The sequence below is a fragment of the Aythya marila genome (genome assembly GCF_965140915.1).
Source record: "Aythya marila genome assembly, chromosome: 7".
Classification (NCBI taxonomy): domain Eukaryota; kingdom Metazoa; phylum Chordata; class Aves; order Anseriformes; family Anatidae; genus Aythya; species Aythya marila.
In genome coordinates this window covers 12,951,123-12,978,701 of record NC_139048.1, presented here as the reverse complement: position 1 = coordinate 12,978,701, position 27,579 = coordinate 12,951,123, and the positions used below count along the sequence as shown (strand labels likewise).

General features: G+C 44.3%; 1 protein-coding gene across 1 annotated transcript in view; it reads left to right on the top strand.

Moving 5' to 3' along the window:
* Nucleotides 1-27,579, top strand: part of NEURL1 (neuralized E3 ubiquitin protein ligase 1) — a 153,946-nt gene that overhangs the window by 32,346 nt on the left and 94,021 nt on the right. The gene's annotated exons all lie outside the window — the stretch shown is intronic.

The window sequence follows — 27,579 nt, the reverse complement described above, 5'->3', positions numbered from 1 at the left end:
AAGGTGCTTTATAAATTCTGGATCTGGTTCAGCAATCCATCCTTGTTTAACAAAGTGTTTAAGTGCGTATTTGAATTTCACCTACTACAAGAGAGTTAGGCCAAGTTCACGTGGCAGGAACTGGATAAGGCCCAGAGGAACCAGCTCCCTCTCTCTTGAGTTAGTTAGGGGACCTCTGAGCATTGCTGTGAGTGCTGTAGCTGCTGGTCTGGGATTTTGGCCCTTTTGCCGCTGAGATTTCTTCTTGTGTGAATTAAGATGCTACAGGTGGAGCAGGAGCATCCTGGTCCTGGTCAGAATGTGCACTCCCACACCATTTTGGAGCAGCCAAGCTCTTCACTTCTGCCTGCTTACTCAGATGTGTGGGATGAGCTTTTGTAAATTTGCTCCTTTTTTAAGCTTTCTGTACTAAGGCTCTTAATTGACAGTCAGAACCATGAGTTTATTCCCCCTTTACACCCACCTTTCCCTTTAAAACTCCCACTTGCAGAGAGAACAGTAATTACAGATGCCTTTTGAATCACTTTGCTCTCTCTGTAAACACAGTGCCTGACATCTGGCATATTTTGAAGTTTTGATTGAATCTTGATCATTCCTGTAAATAGGCTGCATGTGTGTCATACCTCAGTGCCAGTAAATAGACGTATTTCTGCCTGCACAGGCTGAATGGGAGATGCTCTCCTGGGTCACTCCGTGGCTGGCAGAATCCGGAAGATGGATGCCCCTGGGGCTGAACCTGTGAAATAAGGACTCCTTCAAGAAGAGTGGGAGGGCATGCACATGCTCATGACTATGTTGGCCTACAGTTAGGATCCTGGTAGGAACAGATCCTAAAATGGATAAATGATGTGTACGGAAGAGACAAAATCAAGTCAGTTTTGAGGGAAGCCTTGTTTTTGGTTCTCAGATACGGAAGGGGTTGAAACTTATAGCATCTTTTCCAGATTTGAAAACCTTTTCTGTGAACAGAAGTTCTTTCTTAGTGCAGTAGAAAAGTCTGTAGTTTCCACATTAGCTCAGTATGAGCCAGGTGGTAAAATAGGTTGTATTTTTGCAAACTGGGAGTTACTCTGTGAAGTTTCCCACCCTGCTTTATAGTTTAAAACAAAACAAAAAGCTTATAGCCTAATGGTGAGGAAGTTGTAATGTATAGCATGAAATTCAAAGCTAATGACATGAGGGCCAGGTGAATGAACCTGGCTTTGAATGCAAATGTGAAGTCAGCTTGAAATAGGAACCTGGTTAGTTAATGTCAATGGGTTTAAGCTGGCATTTCCCTTCTCCCTATATCCAAATGTGGATCTAAAATCATTAAGAGAGGACATGTTCACCACTGGCTGCTGAGGTGGAAGGTTTATTGCTAAATTCTAGGCAGAGGGAGGTGAAGTGATTGGTCAGGGATCGCAGAGGAAGGTTAGTAGGATCAGGAGCTGACCCAGATATCCTGAGATCTCTTTTGACTTTTAGGCTGTACTGGGGAAAGCAAATTTTCTGTGCTTACTATAGGAACCAATGGTGGAAAAAATGTTTTACATTTGGTGTAAACACGGTTCATTTTCCATGCTTCGCGTCTGTACAAGTCTTGTGACAAAGACTGAAATTTGTTATGAAGGGCTGTAATTCCTACACACTGGAGGGGGAAGGAATGAAATATTTCCCTTAATCTCTATAGCATATTCCATATTTTCCTTGCTTTGGTTACATTTTTGTGAGGCGAACTATGAATTCCCTTGCCTATTATTAATTTATTGTTACTGGAACATAATAGTGCAGAACGCAGTTCATCCAGGAAAAAGCTTCAACAGGGAGTGAGTCATGGATGGTAATAAACTTCCGTCCCTCTCCATAGACCATAGGACTGTTTAGAAAAATGTTTTTGCCATGATTCCTGAATTGCTTGTGCTTTGTGCAGCAGCTGGTAGAGATAAAAACTGAGCAGAGCTGGGCAGACTCCCTGTCTCCCCTCTATTACTATAGCATGTTTCTGAATCATACGCAGAAAAATGTTTTTGGTATGTAAAAGTGACTTTAGAAAAGCAATTCTGACTTGAAAACAGCCAGCGCTGCAGAGAGGATACATTCTCGGATCATGATATCGAGTGTGAGATCTACCATGCATATGGTGTTCGGGGAGCTGGAAGCGCAGACGTGCGGAGCTGAGCTCTCGCGTGCTGCCCTTGCGTGAGACATGTTATCTGCTGGGAGCCCTGGGGCTGTCAGGAGGCGAACGTGAAATGGATCAGATAGTGCTCTGCAGCTGCTCGGGTTGGGACATGGCTTTGCACGTTGTTGTCTGTAATTTCAGTCTCGTTGGTGTGCAAGGTCTCATCTGCAGAGGGCTGGTTTCGTGTCTGACGGCTGCGTTGTGTGTTCCCTGCTTGGCCGGACCCAGGACCAGTCCAGGAGAGCCAGATGTGTCTCTGGCCATGATTTACTCTCTCTCTGAAGAGGCAGGGTGTTTAGTCACAGGATAGATATTAAGCACCTTGAGGATGTTCATTAGCTCTATTTAAAATGGCATTGCTGGGATGTGGAGTGTGTAGGCAGTCCTCAGGTGGAGAATAATTCTTCCCACCACAAACTTAAGGCTGGTGCCACAGAAAGTAAACACTTGTGATATCACATATCAGCATGAGGGCCGGATTCTGCCCAGCTCATGAGCTGGGGTGCTGTGTGTGCCCAGCAAGCTGCCCCCAGCAGGCTAACTGAGCCTTGTGAACATCAAGACCAAAGGTTTTGGAGAGGAGCTCTGGCTGGACAGTCGCCCTTCTGGCAAGCGAAGGGGAAGCAGCACTGCATGCACAGTGCCGTGACTGCACCCAGCGTTGCCTCGATAATGCTTTCAAGTCTAGTTTATCATCTGATGTTTTAGCTGGCAGATTTTATGATTTTAGCAAGAGCAATTGCTGTTACCCTTCAGGGCATGTTTTCATTGTAAAGCCTACAGCTGGGTGACTTCTTGAGTACAGTGGTGTTATCTGTAAGGCTGCTTACGGCGGTGCTAACACAATCGATTTTCTTCTTCCACAGTAAAGAAACAAACCATAATTTCTGGCAGAAGATAATAAGGCATTATTAAATACTTAATCATTTTGATCATTTTTAAGAGACTTTTACAAGATCCTTCTTCATTAGAAATCTCAGTAGACTTCACTTTGGCAATAAGTATTTCACCCCTTGTTGCTCAGAAGTGCAGCACTTCTGGAGCAAAGTGCAGCAGCAGCATCGTGGGCAGGGGTGCGCAGCATCCCCTGGGTGAGTTGCACACAGGTGGGCAGGCTGCCCAGGTTCCTGCATTGTCTTCAGCTCTCTTACAGGACCTGTCCTGCTGGAGTATCTCTGGCTCTGTATCTCCTCTGCCAAAAGGAAGAATGTTTCCTGAATCACTTTCTCACTGTTGTGAGATTGGTGAAGCCTCGCAAAACGAATCACTTGCTTCCCACAACAAACTTTTCAGCATTATCAATACTGAAATTACCAAGCACCTGCCCTACAGTTATGCCTTCTGCTTTAAACATCCCTCGGGTGCCCGTCTACCTGTCCTCTTGCAGCTGTCTCCCTTTATTGAAACATACTTACTCCCTTAGTGCCTGATTCTGATGCCTGCCTAAAACGCCACTGACTTCTCTGAAGGAAATCCTGATTCGTTTTTGTGTAAACAAGATTGAAACTAGGCCACAGAGCTTGGATTTTGAGATAGCAATAAAATACATTGTTCACTCTGTCCAGAAACCTTAAACGTTGTAGGTAATGAAGCTGGGCAGCCAAGAGGGTGACTGCTGATATGACTTCCATCTGTTGGTCTTCTGCTGTAAAGGAATGGGAGCTGCACATCCCCAGCACACAGATCTGTTGGGGAATGTGTTTTAGGTGCACAGATGCTGTATTTTTGGCCAGCACCCAGAAGGTATTTATTCCCTGGCTAGGAGTGGCTTAATTTGTTTTATCATTAATTGTTTAATTCCTACACTGGGACGGGCTAGCACAGTATAAACAGAAGAGCAATCAGAGTCACTGTGATTGTATTTAAGCTGTTTGGTGTTCATAAAGCAGCAGAAGAATTGTGTACTCTTGTGTTTTACACTTATCTGACAAACCTGAGATGTGGCAGGGGAGCAGCACGGTGAGATGCAGCCTGGGCAGTGCTGCTAATGCACACTAGTGCAGTTGTAGTGTTTGTCTGGGATCACATCTGGCCATAAGACCTCTGGGCTGAAGGCATGGGAAGGGCAGAAGGTAAGAAGACAGAACAACCTTTTCAGCCAGGGCAGAGCTCAGCTGTAAAGTTCTTTTCTTGCAGGAAAGAAGGAATTTGAGTAGACATCACTAATTTTTGTAATCACAACCAAATGTTTTATTTGTGCATTCCACTAAAAACAAGGAAAATGGGTTCTGTTCTAATTAATTCTGGATACTTCTAGGTAATGTGGGTGTGTGCTGCCTGGCTTTATTTTTTGAGTGTGTAATTATTGGACATCTGGGACATAAGCTCCTCTGGTTTCTTCCCTCCTAATTTTTGTTTGGGAAAGATAACTTTTTTTCTTAAATCATGTGTTGCTGATTTAAGCCCCATGTCCTTGCTTCCCTGCAGAAATGTAATGTTGATGTAAGTATGGACCTTTCTCAAACAGGAATTATTTTTGTTGGTTCTTTTCTAATTAAGGTGTCTTGCAGCACTTTTCTCTCTTCAGTGATGTGTATGGATTTGCTATATTTTTTATATTCTGCTTGTTTCTTACTTCTGTGATTATCTGATGGCTGCAGCAGGCAATGACCTATCTGCAGTTTGTTCCCATTCTTGCAGATATTTTTATCCTTTTGAGCTAACATACAGTAATTGCTGTCATTGTCACTGAAAATTAGACATACGAATAGCCATCGTCACTTGTTCTCATTTGCTGCTCATTCTTCTGAATAATGGGTGTTGCTCAGATACAGTCACAGTTTAACACGAAACTTCATTGTAGCCAAGTAGAGAATTGAGTTTGTGTCCTCAGTGACTTCCTAGTAGATGCATCTCTGGAATTTACCCAAGTGACCTCAATTCATGTTGTAGGTTCAGGATAGCAGGCGTTGGTTTAAAGGGCAGAGAAGCTATCTGTTTTGTCCCAGAGATATTCTCTTTCAATCAAGTATGGGTTATGCAGGATAGGTGAAGAGTGGGAAGCTTGTATTGTCATAAGAAATTGTGGAAAAAGCTGCTTTTGGATATTTGAGTTTATCTGTATTTAAGGTGAAGGAATTTTGAGCATTTCTGTGAATAGCGGTTGTGGCATAAGGCAAAATAGCTGCTTACTAGCTAAAGCTGGGTTTCCCTCTGCAACCAGGCTCTGAATTGTCTTTTAATGTTGTGTAACACATGCTAAAATCATTGCTTGCTTGTAAATATTTTATTGTTTGAACACACTTTAAAAGGCTCTTAATATTTCAATCTGTACCCTGAAATGTTTTCTGCGTAGCAATTAGAGTGCAGCCAGAGAACGGTGCTTCAGTTTAACGGCTTGTGAACTCAAATTGCAGTGATATTTTTCTCTAATTTTCAAGAGGAAAGACCAGTGGAAAGCTAAAATATTCACCGTGTTGAAAAATGTCTGTATTTAATCCCAGGTCTGTGGAATCTGAAACACTATGTGTGACCCATCAGGACTTAATCTTGGGTGGGAGATGATTGGATGGTGTAGATTCAGCCTGCCTCAGTTGACTTCAGCAACAATTCTACCTATTAAATAATTATCTTCCACTGAAATGGGCTGGAAATTGCTGTATTGAGCATAGAGCATTTCAGGAGTAATCGTGTATCACCCATAATCTGACTGTAATAATCCCAGTCTTCTGCAATGACTCGGTTGTTCACGCTGCCTCTTTCACACCATATCAAATTTACTTTTCATTATCACTTAACAGTATTTTTCAAATGGGCAGGTTTCTCTTCCCCATGAACTTTATTTATTAGGGTTTTTTTCTTCAGGATGTACCAAGCTTGTATCCTTGGAGTCTGCTTTCCTGCTGTGTTCTGCCAGCACCTCTTCCTTACTTATTTATTCTTCCCGCTGATTAGATTTTCTAATTAGTGTCTTCTACCATTTCACTTAATGCGCTGTGGCCCTTTTAGCGTGACATGCCTGGCTATGCACCTGTCCACCAAGAGATGATATGGCTACCTGGGCTTTCTCCCAAATAGAGGTGTTTGCTCAGTAGAATTTAATTACTGTGTCCTCGCTGCTGCTGCTGCTTTCTTCCCAGTGGTTCAGCTGCTTCCACCTGCTGATGGACTTGACTGATGGATGTCTGTTGTTCTCAATCAGCTTGTAAGATGATTCCTGGCTTATGAATTACTTAATTCTGTCAAATTCATCTTGCCACATTTTCATGTAACTTTGGACTTTAACTGATTTCACTTATTTTCTGAATCAAGACATTTTAAAGCAGTCTTTTTTTTTAATTGTCACTTTTCTGACATCTGGCAAAACATCTCCGTCAGTCATACTTTTCCAATAATACTTTCCCAGCTAATTTTGCTTGTAATTGCTTTCATTTTGGGGAGTTGGGTCTTTTATCATCTGTATTATCCTGTAATTACTGTTTTGAACTTACTATGTTTCACATGCTGAATGCAATCAAGTTGATGAAGGAGGGCACCTGGCTGCTGCTATTTTTACTCTTTAACTCCTCATTCCATGTGAAGATGAGATCTGCTTTGGCATTTCTCCCCTTACTGAAGATCTCAGAAGGAGAATGTTCAAATTGTGCCTTAGCTTCAGTTGAACATTTGAGCCTTACAAAATGTTGCGTGGGAGCTTGTTGCTGATGGCACTGCAGGGTCAGGTGCTCACTGCTGCAGCTCCCGTCTTCCCAAAGCAGCTGCAAACCAGGCATCTGTCCCCCATGGGGGCCTCCCTTGTCCTTACTGGACTCTGCTGTAACAGCAGTGGCTCTCCCCTCTCCCCAGATGACTTTGCAACCTGATAGCATCTGTGATCCCCGCTGCAGATGTGAGGAGCCAAGCACGTGGCTTGTGTTTCCTCACTGCTGCACCAGGAGTGCACAGAACAGTGCTGCATCTGACAGCATTGGGTTTGCTCTGAAATAGCTAGTCAGGAATAACCTTCCTTACGCTTTGCTTCTTGTCCTGGAGAGTCTTCAAATACTCAAGTTATTTGGTGAAGTAACCTACTTGTCTTGATCTCTCTATATTGATTATCCTTTGTGTGATAATTAAGTTGCCACTTAAGGCAGGCTGTTCTGAAGCTGTGATGCTTCAGAAATGGATGCTGCTAACAAACCTTCCCCCAGGAATAGATTTACCTCCATGATGAGGGAAGCTATAGTGTTTTACTGCACGTTTCAGCAGGCTGAGAGCTTGGACATTACCAATTAGTGTGACTTGCTTGCTGGGGGGAGGGAGGGGTAATTAGTTAAGTAACTGGTTATGTGCCCATGCCTTCAAACCTTTAACTGGATCAACGACCTAACCTAGCACAGCAATTCCTAATTCCTTTATGAAACCTTGTGCAGAAGCTGGCCTCCATCCAGTTCAAGAAGCTGCTGCTTTTCATTAGTGGCTATCTAAGAAAGCCACTAAGAGCAGCCTTTAGAATTAGTGTCAAGAGTGACGTTAAAGGAATATTTGTTCTTATTTGAGGTGCGATAAATCATTTTAAAAGCGATGAACTGGCCAAAGAAAAATCTCTCAATCGATCAGGTGCGTGCAGCAGCCCTCTAGCCTGTGATATTGATCTTGCCCCGAACAGCTAAGCTCTAAAGCAAAGATACAAAGTGTGACTGCTAGAGACATCGAAGAGATGATTTTCAGGAAACTGATTTCTTGAGTGCACATAAAAACCTGATAATTAACAACTGTATATTTGAAAAGAAGATAATCTGAAAAATGCCTAGTTGTGGTTTTGTAGTGGCTTGATATCCAAAGGAGGGTAAGTTCATATAGTTCTTTAAAGAAAGCAATGTTTGAGTGAAATCTGCAGACAGGTAACTGCAGTAAGTTTTACCAGTAGACCAGAAGCACTTTTACTCACTAGGATCTTGATCATAAAACTTAAGAAATAGTTCAGAATTGGCAGATGTGGCTCAGTAAAGACAGTAGAATGATGCTGTTCTTGAAAAGAAGAATTTGTGGGTGCAGATAAGTTAGTGTGATGTGGATCTGGGAGGCAAGCTCAGTGAGAAGTGGTGTGGTTCTGCTGCAGGAGAAGGAAGCCTTTTTCCCAAGGGAAGTGATGGAAACCCCCTTGTTGGACAGGCTATGACAGCGTGTCCGGTTCTGTCCTGCATGCTTTGGGAAAGATGTAGAAACTTAATAGAGCCCAGAGGAGATAAACAAGAACAATGAGGATGTGGGAGCAGTTTCCAATGAGAATATTTGAAGGAAGTGGCTTCATTTCCTTGGGGAGGTTAAGGGAGGTGAAGGCCTTTGAGAAGGCTGTGGCAGAGCAAAGCTATCCCCTGCCCTTCTTCATGAGTAGGAGACGGGCAATCACTGTTGGAGCATTTCAGGCAAATATTTGGGAGAAACTTCCAGAGATTAGCATAGGTAAGTGCTAGGAGTTGTTACTGCAGGAGAAGTCTGTTTTAAGGGAGGTATTAGTGACAAGTCAGATAGCATCCACCAGGCTCAGCTCCTTGTGCCCTAGGCATCCAGGTCAGTCCTCCTGGTGAGGACAGATGGAGCTCTGACAGACAGAACCCCTCATTAATCCATGCATCAGGTACACTGTGGTGCTGCCAGTGGCACAAGCAAGAGTATGGTGGCTTCATCCTGACCTGGTGGGACCACCATGGGGGTAAAAGGGCATTCAATCCTGTGGAGGAATATTGTATTACAAGATTAGGATTGGTTTGTGTAGGGGCTAAGTGGGCAATCCTGGATTTCTTTCAAGAGGCTGATGTCTAAATTGTAACTCCAGCAATAAAGCCTAAACAATGAAAAAGCCCCTATCTGTAAAAGTTATAAAAGCAACTTAAAGACACCTTGTGGATCTTACCTCTTGCTAACACAAAAGAGGAAAAATGAAGTTGACTGCGCTGCATATATTGTCATGTTCAAGTAGCTGAGAGTAGCTCATCAGGTTTTAGGTCCTGTCTTAGTGGACTTGTTTTCCTTTCCTCTTCATTTTAGATGTACCGGTTTGGTACAGTTTCATACCTTTGTGTGACATAATTATTTCTCTGTCTCTGAGATAAGATGTGTATTAGGAAAAACACTTCAGAGTTGAGCTTTAAGGTTTGTTTAACTCATTTAAGCTGCTAGATAATTAGTCAAATGTTCACAGGTTTTGAACACATCACAGTCCTCTTAAATCCCCTCTGAAGCCCCAGGAGTTTGACTACTCAGTGATATCCAGCCTGTTGTGAATATCCAGCCCCCCAAAATTAGGTCTATTTGTTTGTTTACTGAGTGGTGCTATTTAAAGTGTAGTGCAATGGATGAAGCCAATTACTGAGCTATCTGAATACACCTGATTTGTTGCTCACCCTCCACCTGTATCCAGCCCCTGTTCTTTGTGAGCATCTGTGCTGTGTTGCAATATGGGAACGAGTCAGGACTGGGCAGAAATGAGCTTTGTGAGAGCAGGTAAGAGCGACTTGTGCGGGAGCGGCAGATGCGACTGTTCTCTGCAAGTAGATGATTCCCTAATCCTCTTAAGGACAGCCTCAGTAAAATCCCCTTTGTGACATTAGGCACAGCTCTGGGCCAGGTGGCCTCAGCTTCTGTCACTGGTTCTGTGAGCTGCTTTGCTCTGAGAAAATGCTGCTGTGAGAAGCCACCGTAAAAATAGCCAAGCTGCCAGGTGTGCTATAAGGGCTGGGATGACAACAAGCCTCATACAGCAAGATCTTTGAGTACAGCTGAGAGGTTCTCTTTGCTTCCAGGTCCTTGGAGACTGTGGGTGGTAGAGATGTTGAGTGCCATTTGTAGCATTTACATATATTACACTATTGTGAAATAACGTGCAAAAATAAAAAGGGATGGCACTATGGGGGTGAGGGATGAGTGAGATAGTACAGGAGAAGCCTAGTGATGGATGTGTTGTGAACTGACCTGGCACAAGGAATACTTTGCAGCTCCCTCTGTCTACTTCCAGGGACAATTGCTCCTCTCACTTTTCTTTGCAACTGCACAGTTTAAGTATTTCCCCGTGGCTGGATTGAAAATAACGTGGTGAAGGAGAATGGCTGGGGTTGGGATGGTGGTCAGATGCCTGCAATCACTCCCCTGCCATAAACTTTGTGACCTTGGAAAAAATATTTTGTGCTGGAACGTGCAAAGTACCCCAAATCTGTACCCCAAACCCAAGCTCCATCCCATTGTTTTTCTTGTCCAGTGCCTGCCACTCTCTTCCTTCCCCCATCTCCTTGCACCATATTCAACCACCAAAATCTGTTTTTTGAACATTCCTCCCAAACCGATCTTATTAACTGCTATGAGGAGTGGTGAAGGCCATGTCTGAATGCCATATGGCACCTTGATCTTTGTAGCATAACAGTGAAATTACTGTGAGGACAAATGGCTCTGAGATTGTTGTTTTCCTTTCAGTTTGGTAGACACCAGTATTTTTGTCCTTGTTTTAATTAGCCAAATAATTTTGGTAAGCCAAAATTAATCCTTGGAATGACACAAAATACAGTGTGGGAGCACATCAAGGCTGCCAAGTTCTCTGGATTTTGGTGAAAATAATTTTGGAGGGTACAGTCCTGAGGTTTTTACTTGGGCAAATATCCCACTGACTCATCCAAGACTATCATGTTAAAGTCCTCACAAGGAGATTACGAAAAGGTCTGAAACTATGTGTTTCTGTAACGCATTTTTGTGTGTCTAAAATGGCTGATATTAGCTCTATTTCATTGTTTTCTGGTTTATTTTTTAACTACTTCACCATTTTGGTTCATATGTTGTAAAAGACCTTTCCTGACATCAGAAAAGAGGCAAAAATTTCTGGCCTTGCTTCCTTTGTACAAGATGGTGATAGCAGGTACTAAAGTGGCTGGTAGTAACAACATCAGGATGAAAAATATTTTTTTTTTAGTCCAAATAAACAGTGGCTTTTCTGCAGTGATGTGTACCACCCTCACTCAGTCCTTGTGACTCAAGGTTCAATTGATAAAGCAGCAGGGACACCGGAAGCATTTTTAGCTCAAAAGACATTTGACACTGTGGGATCAGTCAACTTCTACAGTTTATACAAATAACATGTAAGAAGGAAGATGTCAGTTCACAAAGCAAATTCCTGATACAGGTTGTGATTAGTTTGCTCTCTTGTGAGTTTGAAGAATTGTACCCATTTTGGACAAGCTTTCTTTTTAACTGTGTCCTAGCAACCTGGTGGAAGGCCAGTGCCTGCTGTGGAAGTGTGGCTCCGTGATTCAGTCATTCCAGCAAGAACAAGGTGCCCTCAGAGGGTATTTTTCTCTGACTGGTATTTGTCACCAATGTAACTGGTCTTTATGAAAAGAAATTGCATGAAGGAAAGGAGTCTGGGGTCTGAGCTTTCAAGTATTGAAACAAACATTTGACTTAGGAAGCTCGCCCACCTTTGGACCTGCTCCTGGCTCAGCCCCTGACTTTGAGGAACCCCAGCATTTCTGGGCTTGGGTCCATTTCATGAATGATAAAAGATAAGTAAGAAAAAATAATAAGGCTGTGCTTGCATTGAATGAGCTTTTAACAAACTATAAGGCATGGGACTGCTGCAGCATTACATACTTTTTGGCTTCGGTGGTGTTACCCTGCATTTCTACTGGTGTAAAGAAGATCTGAATCTGTCCTCTTGGCTGCCCCACTTCAGCAATTGATTCTAAATCAGCCTTGCTATCCAAACATGCAGAATTAAAGATTTGTTACTAATTATGTAGCTGCGATTCCTGACTATTTTTCTTCCTAGTTTAGTCAAAATCTTTCTGACATTTAGCAGATTGACATTCTCTTAGAATCTCCACAACAATCTGTCCACTTTGTTTAAGAAGGCAACATTTTTGGAAGAAACTGCAGCATCTCTGTTGGAAACTCAAGTACCTGGCAAGATACTTGTTGAGCTGGCCAAGTTCTGCTGCTGAGCTTAGTGATAGTAATGGGCAATCATGTGACATCATGTTTTTTTCAGCTGTTTAGGGTTCACCTTTTTGTTTTCTGATAGAAAGCTAGTGAAAAAGTGGCTTGGAGTGATGGACCGCAGCAAGAGCACTGTTGCCTTAGATAGTTTTTCTGTGGTGCTGACTATTGTCTTTGGTGAGAGGTGATTGATTCCAGTATGACGCTTGGTCAAATTTCTAGTTTGTACATTTCCTCATTCCTGGGGTGTGGATAATGACTGCTTGCTGGTCAGACATTGTCACCAATGCTCAGGAAATGCTTGACTCACCTCATTGCAGGCATAAAATGCTGGATGATGGTTCTTGTTCCCAGAGCTTTGTAGAGGAAGGTTTCTATGTTAAAGTTGTCACTTCATGGCTATATTTTAAGGGACTATCCTACTTAAGAACTAAACCCATCACCTAAGCTAATTGTAGTCGGAGACCAAGCTATAGCTATTGTCATCAGCAACAGCTGTCAGCAGTCTGAAAATAACCATGATGGTTGAACAACTCGCACCTTACCTGGGGTCTCCCAGCTCCACCTGGGGGCTGCATTTCTCCAGCCACCCAGACTGCTTTCTTCACTGGTGTCTGTCAGTGCCCTGAGAGTCTCCTTACATTATTTGTTGTGCCACTTGAATGATTTGGCACTGTTCTTGATTTCCACCAGGTAGTGGTGAAGAGACCTGTCGAAGAGCCTTAACAACTGTGAAAGCACTTTCAGATGTACAGAAATATGTAAGAGGCATTCATTCTCTTTGGTTTTCTGCTCTGTGCAGTACTCTAAGATACTTATACCTGATGCATCCCACATTTCAGAGTGATCATGCTGACCTTCTCTGCCTGTGCAGATCACGATGGTGATGAATACATGATGCATGCTCAATGTGAGGCTCATTTTTTTTTGTTCATTATATTCTTTATTGCAGTAGTTAAGTGGCTGCAGGCAATATTCCATCTTTTGGGGCAGATTGGTTCTTGCAAGATCAGCTGTGCATGCTGTGGACAAGACAATTGGTTTGTGTGTTTTTTTTTTTTTACATAACTTATTGCACTGCAGTAGTTGCTTTCTGTTGTACGTGATGACAGGTACTGAATTCCAGGTTAGCCATACAGAAGTGTGTACTATTTTTGCTATAGTCCTTTTCAGTCAGTACTGAAATGTGGTGGTGACTTTGGGTGTTACTAGCTGATCCTACAAGGGTTACTCAAAGTTCAGCCTTTTAGCAGATACTTAGCTTATCTGTACTTGTCCCTATTGGAAGATCACTGTTTATTCTCATTTTGAGGTCCATGATTTGGATAGCTTTTTACACATTGCTCATTATAAATTATACTTAGTGTGTTTCCATTTGGCCTGGATTCCTTTCTCTTTAAAAGCTTATTCCAGGATTTGTTCACTATCTGTTTCATATTCAAGTGGCCCCTTTATAACCTCAGTGAGAATTTACATGTAATTTAAAGCCTTGTGTCCAGTTTCAGTTTACAGTCCGCTTTCATTTATGGTACAAGAACAGACTTTGTTCTGCTGTAGACACAGCAATTAAATCAGTATTGTTGGAAAAGCTGTGAGGACTTGGTTACAGAGACAGATTACTGGCAAACTGGTCTCTGCCTTAATTTCAGAAATGACAATGGAGAAAATACGAGAGCTGTGCTGAGCCAGAGCATCAGTGACAACAGTAGCCATCAATATCTCTCAATGAAGTATTTACTGATGGACTCCCACTCCCCAAGACTTTGGGGTTAAAAAAAAAAAAAAAAAAAAAGAGCAGATAAGGAAATCCTTCCCTAAGAGCCCTGGGCTCTTTGACTCATCTAAAAGATAAGTTCTTTGTTCTTGGTTGAAGAGGGCTTATGACTTGCTCAGGCATTGCTTACTCTGGCTGCTGCTTTGCTGTCTTAGAGGCCATCTATTAAGTAGTATGCTGGCAGAAACTTATACTCTTTTATATAGCACTTGTCATTTGAAGATCTCCAAATCTATCCAAAGTGGAGGAAATGTATCATCTCTATTTTGTAAATTTAACAACTAGAAACAGGCATTCAAGGTCAGAAAACCATTGCCAGAGCTGGAAATAAAGCTCAACTCTTTTGAGTTGTATTTTCTGATCTTGCTAAGAGCTAGATCACAAAGGTGGAAAGGAAAACTGTTCTTAAAACCACAATTATTAATTTACATCTGAAGCTATCTTCTGCTGAAGTTGCTAGGCTGCCATAGTCTTTGTCATTCTCTTGCATGGGTAAATAAAAGCTGTTTGTACAGTGTAAACTAAAACATTGCTTTACACACAGTAGCAGTAAACCACCACATAGCTTAGGAATTCAAGTGTGTGCTCTGGGTCAGCATTATCCTGTAATGTTGTGTTAGTTATGGTGATGTGCCCCAAGGGATGGGGATTGCCTACCAGTAACTGTACAGAGCCTGGCAAGATGATACCTTTGTCCTACTTTGATCTCCAAGATGTTGCTGAAATGTAAATGGTAAATAACATATTTAGGTGCAAAGGCAGTGAACTTGTAAGAAGCAAGTAGGAAATACTCGTTGCAGCAACCAGTGAACCTGCTGTTTTCTTGTTTTCTCAAGTCTTTTATACAAACTGTGTCACTGGGTGTATGTGCCTCCTTACTCCCTATATTGGAACTAAATACAAGAGGGCAAATAGTTTTTGAAGAAGCAGAAGAGTTGGAGGGACTTTGTCCTCTGTATGCAACTGGCTTGGAGAACACTACTGCTTCTTTTAAAAACATCAGCTGCTGACTTGTTGTGCAAGGCAGTGTCTCCCTGGGAAAGACAGTCTCCTAAATTCCACAAGTCCACTGATGGAGAAAAGGAGGGAAATTTTTATCCTTGTCTCTGATGAAGTCATCTCCCCTCTGTGAATCACAATGCATCTCTGCTAGAGGTGGCCAAAGCCTCAAAATAGTGAAAATGTTTCAGTTTTATCTATGTTCTTAAATTGATCCCCCTCACTGCATTCAAACATCTGTTCCCTGGGGAAGACCATTTGCTTCAGTATTTTGATTTGGAAATTGCACTGACATAAATAGACAGTAACATCAGATTCAGCATCTTGAATGCACTTTCCAGTCTCTGCATATCTTCAGGCTATCTATTAGGATAAAAAAATTAAAAGTATTTCCAGTGAATTCACTAAGATGCCAAGTCATTTAAATTCTCAGCCTTTTTTAGCCATTGTTGTTACCAGACATTTATATAATGGCACAAAGAAACAGCGTTCCCCGTCTCCCCCTCCACATTCACCCCAGCATGTAGCCTGGTAGGCTCAGGGACAGCAACTTAATGTGATCCTTTTGTTAAAATGGACAAGTCACCTCTGAAATGGAAGGTGCCCTGATCTGATTTGAGATGGTCTTTTCTGGTTTCTTGGAATAATACAAGAAAACAGTTCTGTGTCACGTTGACATAGGCAACTTTAGAAATCCCTGGATTAGCGTACGTCAAGTGACTGGTGCATCCAGCACTGCTAAAAGCAGCTGAGAGAGAGCCTACCTCTTGCTTTTTGACTGTGGCAGCACTGGAAGTCTTTCTCTAATTCTGAAATGAGAAGTAAATGAGTGCTGAAGACCATTTGGGAAAGCTTCTGCTGAAATGCAATGATAAAAAAAAAAAAAAATTAATCCTGAAAGGTCAGTTAACCTAAAGCAAAGTGGTAATGTCTGCTATGTTTTGCTGCAAGATGCCCAAGTAGGCTTGTGTTAAAGACTGCTTGCAGAAAGGCTGCTCATCCTGTTGTGTTGGGATAGTCTTTTCTGTTTTATGGCACATAACATAAAAGTCTGTCTTTCAGGTTCTGTTAGTTTAAGTGCTTTTTTAATTTTTTTTTCAGTTTTGCATACTTAGGAAAAGTCACTGGTAAAAGAGGCAGTAAGATTCAAAAATAGATCTGGATGATCTGATGGGAGAAGGGATTTCAAAGCAAAATGCTTTGAAACTCTTTGATTAATAACCACTAAACTCTGAAATCCAATGGGCGGTTCAGATGTTTCCTTAGGGGTTAAACATTGCTCAAATTCCCTTTGATTATCCTCATTATGAGCAGGCCTGAAGATTGCCAGGGTTGTTACAGCAGTGCAACCAACCATGACCAGATTTCATACTCATATCTTTAAGCTTAAAGACTGTCTGGAAACCAGACAAAACCATTCTGTGTCACCCAGAGTATTGAAAGCCTTTAAGATCATCAGGGGTGATGTTCACTGTCTCACATCTAGTGAGTATTTTACAATTTACCAGTAACATCTCTTTTTGAAAAAGTTTATTGCTCGTGTTCTGCTGCAGGGCTCTGCTTACCTGATGTGCAGGGATCTTGAAAGCTTTGAAGGAATGATATCGCATAGGAGAAGTCATGTAGATGCAACATATAACAGAGGTTTTTGGCAGATAGGAAAGGTGACTAAGGCTGCAGTAACAGCACTGACAGTCCCTTCCCTTGGATTCTGCTGGGGCTGGATCAGATAGTCCCTTATATATATTTATGGCTGATTTTAATTCTGCAGCCCTGCTCGTCTCAAGGTGGATGCTGTAAGCAATAGTGAACAAATTTAGGACAAAGTTATGTGTAATGCTATAACTATGGATTTTTGTACTGATTAACTTCCAACTCCAGAAGTGCATATATATTTGTAAGGTACTGAGTACCTTGGTCTCTTAAGCTGTGAAACATTTAGCACCTGTGGGATCTAACAAAACACACAACTGTGTTTCTATCTGGCACATATTCTCTTTTCTATGAAAGTGTGTGAAATAACTCTTAGTTCAGAGGATGGCTTGGGTCTATTCTGGTTGTAGGAATAGGGCAGGTGTTTTCCACAGGTGCTATCTCCCTGTTCTGCCTCTCTAACTTACTGCTCATTTACCAAATGAAGCTCCTGGGCTAGAGACTATCTGTGATGGAGGTACTCACCCCCAGAGGTACAGAGAACAAGATCCCAGAGATCAGTCACAAAACTCACTCTAAAAGCAAAGTGGAAATGCTCTTTTTTATTGCTTTGGTTTTCTCTTTCCTGCCATGAGCTTTTAAATCTCATGTAAGAGCCCAGCTCTGTAGGATTCAGCATCTGCAGGATTTAGAGCTTAAGGCTGGTCTCCTGGACACAACAGGGCATCACCCTACAGCCTATGCATCTGCAAGTAGGCTCGCTATGCTGTCTTGCAGTGTCATCCAGGGGCTGCTCAAAATGAGAATTGCTCATGTGGTTTTATGCTAGAGTATATTTGGGAAACCTGAACCAGACCATGTGAGAGATGTCTGAGAGACGAAAATCTTGCTAGGCTGGGCAGTGCTGAGGGTGGCCTTTCTGCATCCTCCACTCAGGCAATGGGATACTTCCTGCAGTCTGCTTGCAGATGCTACCCTCTGCTTGGCAGGCTGCACAGTGGAAGTTTGCTCTGTCAGGCTCTTTCTAGAAGCCTGAGTTCAGATTGCAGCAATGTTAACAGTGAAAGGAAGGGTGTCAATAAACCTAATACCCTCTTGATCTTTGTTTACATACTAGGTTTGCACATTTTTGCCTCTGTAAACCAAGTGCATTGCATGTACAGTGGTTATGTCCCTCTTTCTCCCACAAAGATCCCACCTTTTTGTCCTCTGTTTTGGAAGCTCCCTGTGTCCATGGCCTCACATATAGGTTATGGGGACTTCTGAACAACGTTTTCCTTTCCTTTCTATGGGCTCTCCATATCCCATGGTCAGCATATTCCCACTGGTCAGCAGTCTTTGTGGCCACTCTTTTCTCTGCGACAAATCATGTAACTTGTGATTTTTTTAATAAACTTTCTAGGGATGGGGGAGAGAAGTGAGATGAAGAGTAGTCATGACCACCATTACCTGTTCCTTTCATCTGCAAGTGATTATAGAAGTAGCAGCTGTGATGTCTGCAAGCTGGGTGCAGGGCAGCCATGTGCCTCGTGTTTTCTCCTTAGAATTTTTTTCTTTTTCCTGATTATCCCCTCAGAAGTAGATGGCTGCCTGCTTTGTGACACTTGGGAGATCATTTGGCAATGGGTCCAGTGGGGTGTTGCAAGGCTGTTGTGCTTAAAGACAGGAAACTACTTGCTCTTTATTTGAGCAGGGTAACATGCATTTTGAGCCAGGAAAACTTATCTACTCAGGCATCCCAGACAGGCATGGGCTCCTGGGTGTGACACCCTACTGCCACCTGTCCTTGCATTCGGAGGACAAAGCCTTTGCCTCCAGGGCTTTTCTTCAGCTCCCATTTGGATAGGGCAGTGCCAGGAATGACCTTGTGCATCTCTGTCCCACCCTCAGAGTCGCAGCAGGTGAGCAGAGGCTGGTTTGGGGATGGGAGGAAGGTGTGCATGTAAGGTGATTCTGCCCCATGTGGGGAGAGGAGTGATGGAGGACCTGTGAGGTCTTGTCCTCCGTCCACAGTCTTGGCCTGGCTCTGGCAACCACCAGAGCAGGCTGTGTCCTCTAAGAGACCTTCTGTTTGAAGCCTCCAGGCAAGGAAGTGCATTAGTCATATTTTGTCAACATGATAGTGCAAACAGTGAAATCAGTGAGTTGCTGTTTGAACTGGTGTTGTGGTAGATGTATTATCTTCTGCGGACTGGGAATAACGCAAATCCTATAACCCTTAACAAAGGGTTCCAGCTGTTTTTATAAGACTTTTATTGGTGTTGAGTCATTCTGCGGGGTCCTTCTGGATGCTGAAGGTAGTGTGTTGGCATCTGAGTCACCCGTGTGAAAGGTCAAAAGCTTTTGCTTTTGTTTTCACTTTTGATCCGGTTCCACTTTCACATCATAGGTAATAACTCACTGATTAAACTGCAATTTCACTGACTGGGGTGAAGGCCAGCATGGTCATGGCCTCGCAGGACTGTCACCCACGTGGGGTCCCCATGGGCTGCAGAGGCCGCTCCAGCTGGGTGCCCTGTGTGCAGGCAACAGGTGGAGTTGTCCTGTTCCTTAATTGCACGAGGTGTATCTGAGATGTTTGTGTGTTTATCTGAAATTTGATGGCTGCTCTTGGTTAAGCAATTAATTGCTTCTGACCTATTAATCAAGAGTGTTCATTCACTGCTCACCTCCCCAGTGTGACATCTCTTTCACAGAATCACAGAATCACAGAATTTTCTAGGTTGGAAGAGACCTCAAGGTCATCGAGTCCAACCTCCAACCTAACACTAACAGCCCTCCACTAAACCATATCCCTAAGCTCTACATCTAAACGTCTTTTGAAGACTTCCAAGGATGGTGACTCCACCACTTCCCTGGGCAGCCTGTTCCAATGCCTCACAACCCTTTCAGTGAAGAAGTTCTTCCTAACATCTAGCCTAAAACTCCCCTGGCTCAACTTAAACCCATTCCCCCTCGTCCTGTCACCAGGCACGTGGGAGAACAGGCCAACCCCCACCTCGCTACAGCCTCCCTTGAGGTACCTAAAAAGAGCGATAAGGTCGCCCCTGAGCCTCCTCTTCTCCAGGCTGAACAAGCCCAGCTCCCTCAGCCGCTCCTCGTAGGACTTGTTCTCCAGGCCCCTCACCAGCTTCGTCGCCCTTCTCTGCACCCGCTCAAGCACCTCGATGTCCTTCTTGTAGCGAGGGGCCCAAAACTGAACACAGTACTCGAGGTGCGGCCTCACCAGAGCTGAGTACAGGGGGACGATCACCTCCCTAGCCCTGCTGGTCACGCTGTTCCTAATACAAGCCAGGATGCCGTTGGCCTTCTTGGCCACCTGAGCACACTGCTGGCTCATATTCAGCCGACTGTCCACCATCACTCCCAGGTCCTTCTCTGCCTGGCAGCTTTCCAACCATTCCTCTCCCAGCCTGTAGCTCTGCTTGGGGTTATTGCGCCCCAGGTGCAGGACCCGGCACTTGGCCTTGTTAAACTTCATGCAGTTGACCTCAGCCCATCGGTCCAGCCTATCCAGATCCTCCTGCAGAGCTTTCCTACCCTCAAGCAGATCGACACACGCACCTAACTTGGTGTCATCTGCGAACTTACTGAGGGTGCACTCGATGCCCTCGTCCAGATCATCGATGAAGATATTAAAGAGGACCGGCCCCAGCACCGAGCCCTGGGGGACGCCACTAGTGACTGGCCTCCAACTGGACTTGGCTCCATTCACCACGACTCTTTGGGCCCGGCTATCCAGCCAGTTTCTAACCCAACGAAGCGTGCGCCAGTCCAAGCCAAGAGCAGCCAGTTTCTTGAGGAGAATGCTGTGGGAGACGGTGTCAAAAGCCTTGCTGAAGTCAAGGTAGACCACATCCACAGCCTTTCCCTCATCCACCCAGCGCGTCACTCTGTCATAGAAGGAGATCAGGTTCGTCAGGCATGACCTGCCTTTCATAAAGCCATTCTGACTGGGCCTGATCGCCTGCTTCCCCTTCAAGTGCTGCATGATGACTCTCAGGAGGATCTGCTCCATGAGCTTTCCTGGCACTGAGGTCAAACTGACAGGCCTGTAGTTTCCTGGGTCAGCCCTCCGGCCCTTCTTGTAGATGGGCGTCACGTTTGCTAGCCGCCAGTCGATTGGGACCTCCCCCGATAGCCAGGACTGTTGATAAATGATGGACAGTGGCTTGGCCAGCTCCTCTGCCAGTTCCCTCAGTACCCTTGGGTGGATCCCATCTGGCCCCATCGACTTGTGCACATCTAAGTGCCGTAGCAGGTCACCAACCAGTTCTTCATGGATAATGAGGGCCACATCCTGCTCCCCATCCCCTTCCACCAGCTCAGGGTACTGGGTATCCAGAGAACATCCGGTATTGCCGCTAAAGACTGAGGCAAAGAAGGCATTGAGCACCTCCGCCTTTTCCTCATCTCTTGTAACTAAGTTTCCCCCCGCATCCAGTAAAGGATGGAGATTCTCCTTAGTCCTCCTTTTTGTGTTGATGTATTTATAGAAACGTTTTTTGTTATCTTTAACGGCAGTAGCCAGATTGAGCTCCAGATGAGCTTTGGCCTTCCTAATTTTGTCCCTGCACAGCCTCGCTACTTCTTTAAAGTCCTCCTTAGTGGCCTGCCCACTTTTCCAAAGCTTATAAACCCTCTTTTTCCTCCTAAGATCAAGCCACAATTCTCTGTTGAGCCAGGCCGGTCTTCTTCCCCGCCAGCTCGTCTTTGGGCACGTGGGAACAGACCGTTCCTGCGCCATTAAGACTTCCCTCTTGAAGAGCGCCCAGCCTTCCTGGACCCCTCTGCCCTTCAGAACCGCCTCCCAAGGGACTCCACCAACCAGTGTCCTGAGCAGCTCAAAGTCAGCCCTCCGAAAGTACAATACAGCGGTTTTACTGGTCCCCTTCCTGGCCTCGCCAAGAATAGTGAACTCCACCATTGCGTGGTCACTCTGCCCTAGACAGCTCCCGACGATCACGTCCTCCACCAGTCCTTCTCTGTTTGTGAAGAGAAGGTCTAGCGGGGCACCACCCCTGGTAGGCTCACTAACCAGCTGCGTCAGGAAGCTATCTTCCACGCTCTCCAGAAACCTCCTAGACTGCTTTCTCAGGGCTGTGTTGTGCTTCCAGGATATGTCAGGGAAGTTGAAGTCCCCCACGAGTACAAGAGCTGATGATTTTGCAACCTCTGTCAGCTGCCTGTAGAATTCCTCATCCGTCTCCTCATCCTGGTTCGGCGGTCTATAGCAGACCCCGACCAGGACACTAGCCTTGTTGTCCCTGCCGATCCTAACCCAAAGGGACTCGACCTTGTCATTCCCAACCTCGAGTTCTACAACCTCGAAAGACTCTCTAATATAGAGAGCCACACCACCACCCCTTCTATGCTGCCTGTCCCTTCTATAGAGCTTATAGCCAGGCATTGCAGCACTCCAGTCATGAGACTGGTCCCACCACGTCTCCGTGATGGCAACCAAGTCGTAGCCTGCCTGCCGCACGATGGCTTCCAGCTCCTCCTGTTTGTTACCCATGCTGCGTGCATTGGTGTAGATGCACTTCAGCTGGGCCATTGCCTTATCCTCCGGCCTTGCCATTGTTCCCCCTGGCACAGCCCCAACAATCCTAGCCTCAGCCCCATCCCCCTTCCTACCTAGTTTAAAGCCCTCTCAATGAGCCCTGCCAGTTCCTGGCCCAGGATCCTTTTTCCCCTAAAAGATAGGGACCCGTCTGCGGCCATCAGGCCAGGTGCTGAGTAAAGTGCCCCATGATCAAAAAACCCAAGATTTCTGCGTTGGCACCAGCCCCGGAGCCACGTGTTTAACAGGTGGGCTTTCCGTGTCCTCTCTGAACTCCTCCCTGCCACCATAGGGATGGACGAAAACACCACCTGCACTCCCGCTCCATCCACTAACCGACCCAGCCCCCTAAAGTCCCTTTTGATAGCCTTGAGGCTTCTCTCTTCGATGTTATCACTGCCCGCCTGGACTATCAAAAGGGGGTAATAGTCAGAGGGGCGTACCAGGTTAGGAAGCTTCCTGGCAACGTCCCTGACCCTGGCCCCAGGGAGACAGTAGACTTCCCTACGGGTAGGGTCCGGCCGACAAATAGGGCCCTCTGTTCCCCTAAGAATCGAGTCACCAACAACAATAACCCTCCTGTCTTTTTTGGTGGAGGCAGTCCTGAGGCGCGGAGTCGACCTCCTCGCCCCAGGCATCCTCCTGGGAACATTTGCTACCTCTTCCTCACACACCGGCCTCTCAATCTCTAGGGCCTCAAACCTGTTGTGTAAGGGCACCTGGCACTCTTTGTGGTAGTATTTCTGCTTACTGGTTGGGTGATTGCAGCTCTCTGTCTTGGGATGAATAATATACTTTCTCTAAACATTCCTATTAGTGCAGTCTTGCTTGTCTGAGCATTTATCAGCGGTGAATAAAACTTCTTTCCACATATGGTGGGTTTATATTTACAACTGGTGTTTATCAGAACACTCCAAGGCTATTTACTGAGGTCTAATTGAGGGAGAACTGTGATATTCCCACATCGTAAGGCTTGGACAATGAGGAGAGGAATTAGCACTCTTTGATTTTGCATCTTTTAGCTTTGAAGTAGATTTAAAATGATATTAAAAAAAATAATCCTATAAATACTCTCTGAATGTGAAGAAATAGCAAAAGAATTTGCTCCATCAGCGAAGCTTCCTGTCCGCAAAAAAAAAAAAAGTCAGAAAACATGCTGAACTTGAACTGCACAAGATTTGCAGTGGTTGCCATTTCTCTGGGGCTGGTAACAAGGAACTTGCCAAATGTCAGAGCTGGTCCATTACCAGCAATGGTCCATTAAACTGCTGCTTGGCAGCACCCCCTTCCCCCGGCAGGAAGAGGGGCAGAGCAGCGGGCAGTTCTTCAGCACCGTGGTGTCCTGGTTCTGTGGGTCTGGCACTGGTACCTTCTCCCGTCTCATCTGGGCTCTGACCTACAGCTGGCTGAGGATGGCAGTCAGATGTCCTCAAAGGACTCAGGGTCCAGCCTGTCTGTCATGTCCCTGGCTTTTGCTGGCCCTGTTTAGATGTTAGCATTCATCCAGCATTACTGTTCCTCCTACACACCTTGCCTGGTGTCAGGGCTCTCTGCCTCTGTGATGCCTCTTCATATTACTTTGTGCTTATTTAAAAAGGGAGAAAGAGCCAGGTGGTGTCAGGCTGCATTGTGCATGCTGCCAATTTACCCTCATGAAAAAACACATACCCCGTGTGACTTTTTTCATACATGGCTAAAGGGAAATCATTACACTTAATGCTTCAGAAGTGTTTTCAGAAACTTCTAACTTTGTTTCTTACTGCGAAAGTAAGTGAAGAGAACAACTGAAGAAGAAACCCCCACATTTTATTCCTTTGAATAAAATAATAGTAATAAAAAACCGAACACCTGACTTATTAGGTAAGAAACAGATGGCAAAGGCTTGAGGGATAGTGCACACACACAACATCTGCTATGCAGATAATATTTAGGTAACGATGGTATTAGAGCCTGTTGCTTCCCAAGGGCTATAAACTGTGGGAACAACCCTAAGACACGTGATTCCCAGAAAAGGACCTAAACCCGGATTTGACTGCCCTGAACTGCTAGTCTTGGATCTAGCTGTAGTGGCTTTATACTGCTCTGTTACTTACCCAAATGCTGATTGTTTGGGGTTAGTGGAAGATGATCCAGCTGAAGAACCCAAAGCCTTGAAGACCTCAGCCTTTATATTAGGACAGTGAGTGAGTGGCAGTACAGGCCTATGAAAGAGTTGGGAGTGTAAATTGTTCAGTTGTGGAGAAATTAGGAATGTAATTGCATAATTGGGATTTCACAGCCCATCCAGTCTTTGAGTCTGGAGGGATTTCTCTGGGATGGAGCTGCGAGTGGTGATGGTGTAACAACCATGTGGGTAAAGGCCATCAGGCAGCACATCGCTGGCAGCATCTGAGCAAGTGCCCTGGGAGGTGGGGAGATGGCACCTTGTTCCTATTACTTGGATCCTTCAATATGTGTTTACTATGGGAATATTGGAAAATATTTTGTGTTTTAAAGCTCATCTTCCTCCTCTTGGCTGGGTGATCTCTGCATCAGCTGTTGTCCCTGCTATCAGCAGAGAGGGGTTCTCAGCTGCCTCCCTCCTGCAGGAGCCTGGGAGAGGAGCTGCACTCCTGGTGGTTTTGTACCTACAAAACTGTAGTCCTAAAAGTGAGGTCTCTTACACTGCATCCCAGAGCTGGGTCTGTGCATGTGACAGACAGACAGCCGTCACTGCCAGCCACGAGGTGTGAAAAGCCAGAAGGACCCATGTGTGATGCAGGCTAGCTCACACTCAGGTTAAGATTGAAATGCACAGAGCTTTGCTCAGTAAGAATCTGCGTGCCTAAAACACATTGGACAGAAACTTTGCTTTTGAGAGGTTGGAGTGGGACATGCAGGGCCATGTTTCCAAGTTTCTGCTTTTGGCGTTTGCTGGTCTGGTTGGTACTCAGCTTGCTGAGCTTTGGAAAAAATGACCCCTTATTTGCTAGCTAGGTGGGAGATGAGAGCTTTCTGAAGTGTCCAACATTACTTTCATTTTTATTTCTTGTTTCCCTTCCTGCTTTTGTGCTGCTGCATCGTTTCTTTCTGCATGGTTCCTCCTGCCATTATTTTTCCCTCTCCCAGTGTGGTTCTGCTGCGTGCATGAATAATCTACTGAGAATCCCTGTGTTTTGATGTTGAGGTCCAAATCCTGTTTTTCTGTTCTGCCTTATCTTCATTACGTGTTTTGTGCCCATAGAGGGATTAATTCCTCAATACCATTCTCTCCATTTTGACCCCTCCGCAGCTGTGTCATTATAATCTTAAAGGTACAAAATCAGATGCTTTTTATTTATTACTAGATAATGACTTGGCAACCTAGGTTTATATAATCAATTCCCAAAAAGTAATGATTAGCAGAAATACTTTCCTTTACATACAAAGAAGTTTAAGGATTACTTGAACAATAAATTATTTACAAACAATTTTATCCAAATTCTTTTCTACTTCTGAGCTTAAACCTTAATCTCTGTTGTATTTTTGCCTTTTTTTTTTTTTTTCCCTCTCACGTGTTATTTGTTTGATGTCTCTATAGACTTAGCATGATTATCCAAGTGGAAAATCTTTCCAAATATGACTCAGCATAAGCAGCCTTTACAAGTTCCAAAATTCTCCAGATCATGACACTCTTGTACTGGAAAATGGAGGTTTAAAATCATCCACTGCCTATGGTACATTATTTACCCAGCTCATAGGCTATTAACTGCAGCAATTTGTATGGGTCTAACATAGCAATTGTCAGATGTTGTTTCCATTTCTGCTTTTGTTTTGCTTCACTGGCAAAATCCTCATTGATTTCACTGGTGGCAGATTAAGCCCTGCATATGTTTCATTTTCATGAGCCAGCAAAAATGTCTTTCCTCTTTATTGTGCCCATCTCCTTTAAATATTTTTGTGCGTCTTTGCACAACTCTCCCACTAAAATTGCAATGTCTTCCAAGTGTCCTTCCTCAATTCAAGCTGTCTAAATCCAGGCAAGCATTAGCTCAGACTAGGTCTTACCCAGAGAAAGGCCCATCCCAGCTGCAGTAGGCCCTGCTGCTGTTTGCTAGAAGGTCAAACAAGCTATCGAATAAATATGCTTTCCTGTGTTGCCTGAGTTTTGAGGCCAGACTGTCCAGTGTTTCACAGATTTACGAAGCAGGAATATGAAGTAGGGACTGTGGGGAAGGAAGTACAAGTTACTAATCTTTGGTTGAAAAATATCCAAAAGGAGTGACTAGAAAGTAGCCCCTGTGGTCTGAGCAGCCAGGGGTACAGAATCTTAGAATGGCCTGGGTTGAAAAGGACCTTAAAGATCATCTAGTTTCAACCCCTCTGCTCTGGGCTAGTTTGCTTTACACCCACCCTGCCAAGAGCAGCTGGTTCATGGGGAAATTGCTGTGGTATGGGTTGCCCAAATCTCACACCTATTCTGTTAAATAATCCTCTGCCTTGACAGATGGCATCGGGGTTTGTCTTGTAGCAAAGACTTCTATCTGGGGAGATGATAAACCTCACAATACATGGATCTCAAATAGACTTCTAACTGTTAAAAGGGCCATCGTCTGACATAACAGCCATGTAACGTATAGATGTGTCCTGTTAACACCGGATGCAAGGAGATGGTAAATCTTTTCGTGTCCCACATCTAGTGTTCCTGTCTTAATCTAGGACAGAAAGATTTGTATTTCTAAGATGCTCTATAGTAATGGTAGCTGCTCTCTCCCATCCTCCAAAGTCACTGCTGCTGCAGGGGGAATAGTCCTAAAGTGTGAATGAGACCACTGTCACACCTCAAATGAGGTCTTGGAAATGCCAGTAAATTTGTGGATCAGCAATGAGTCATGGTGTAATTTGATAAGGATCTGGTGGAAGGAGGGGAGTGCTGAGCACCAACCTTCCCTGTTTCCTCCTTGAAGGTAAAGGTTGGGTGTGAGTCAAGTGGGGATTCCCTGGGAAGGAGCAACAGTCTCCTGTGGGCAAGGGTACAATTTCCAGTAAAGCTTTCATATTGCCTCTTGAAGCTACAAGGCAGGAGCTAACGTATGAAAACGTCTACTTCTGCCTTGACAGGTCAGAAACATGGCAAAAAGAGTGGCTGTTTTTACACTTCCAAAGAGACCTGTGAACATTTGCTTTCAACAGAGCAGTCTAGCTACTGAAATACTCTGTCTGCATTACGATGGCTCTGTTGCTTTAACTGTGTTGATAAAGACTTTGAAAATGGACATTTGGTCTTTGTGGCTACAAAAAGCTAAAGCAACAAAAGTCACCATAGCTGACATTTAACTATGCAGGTAAAATTATTTTTTTCCAGATAAAACACCTCTGGGACATAAAAACAGCTCAGTTAAGTTGACTTGATAGGATGGGAGAGATGCTTTGTTTAGAGTGATGGGGCAAATGCTGAAGTCATTGCTGATTTTACTAGCCTGGGGTATGGCTCACAGGTCACCTTAAGAAAACTAATAACTGTGCAGAATAGCTATAGAGTCTTTGAATCTTGTGGAATGTACGCTG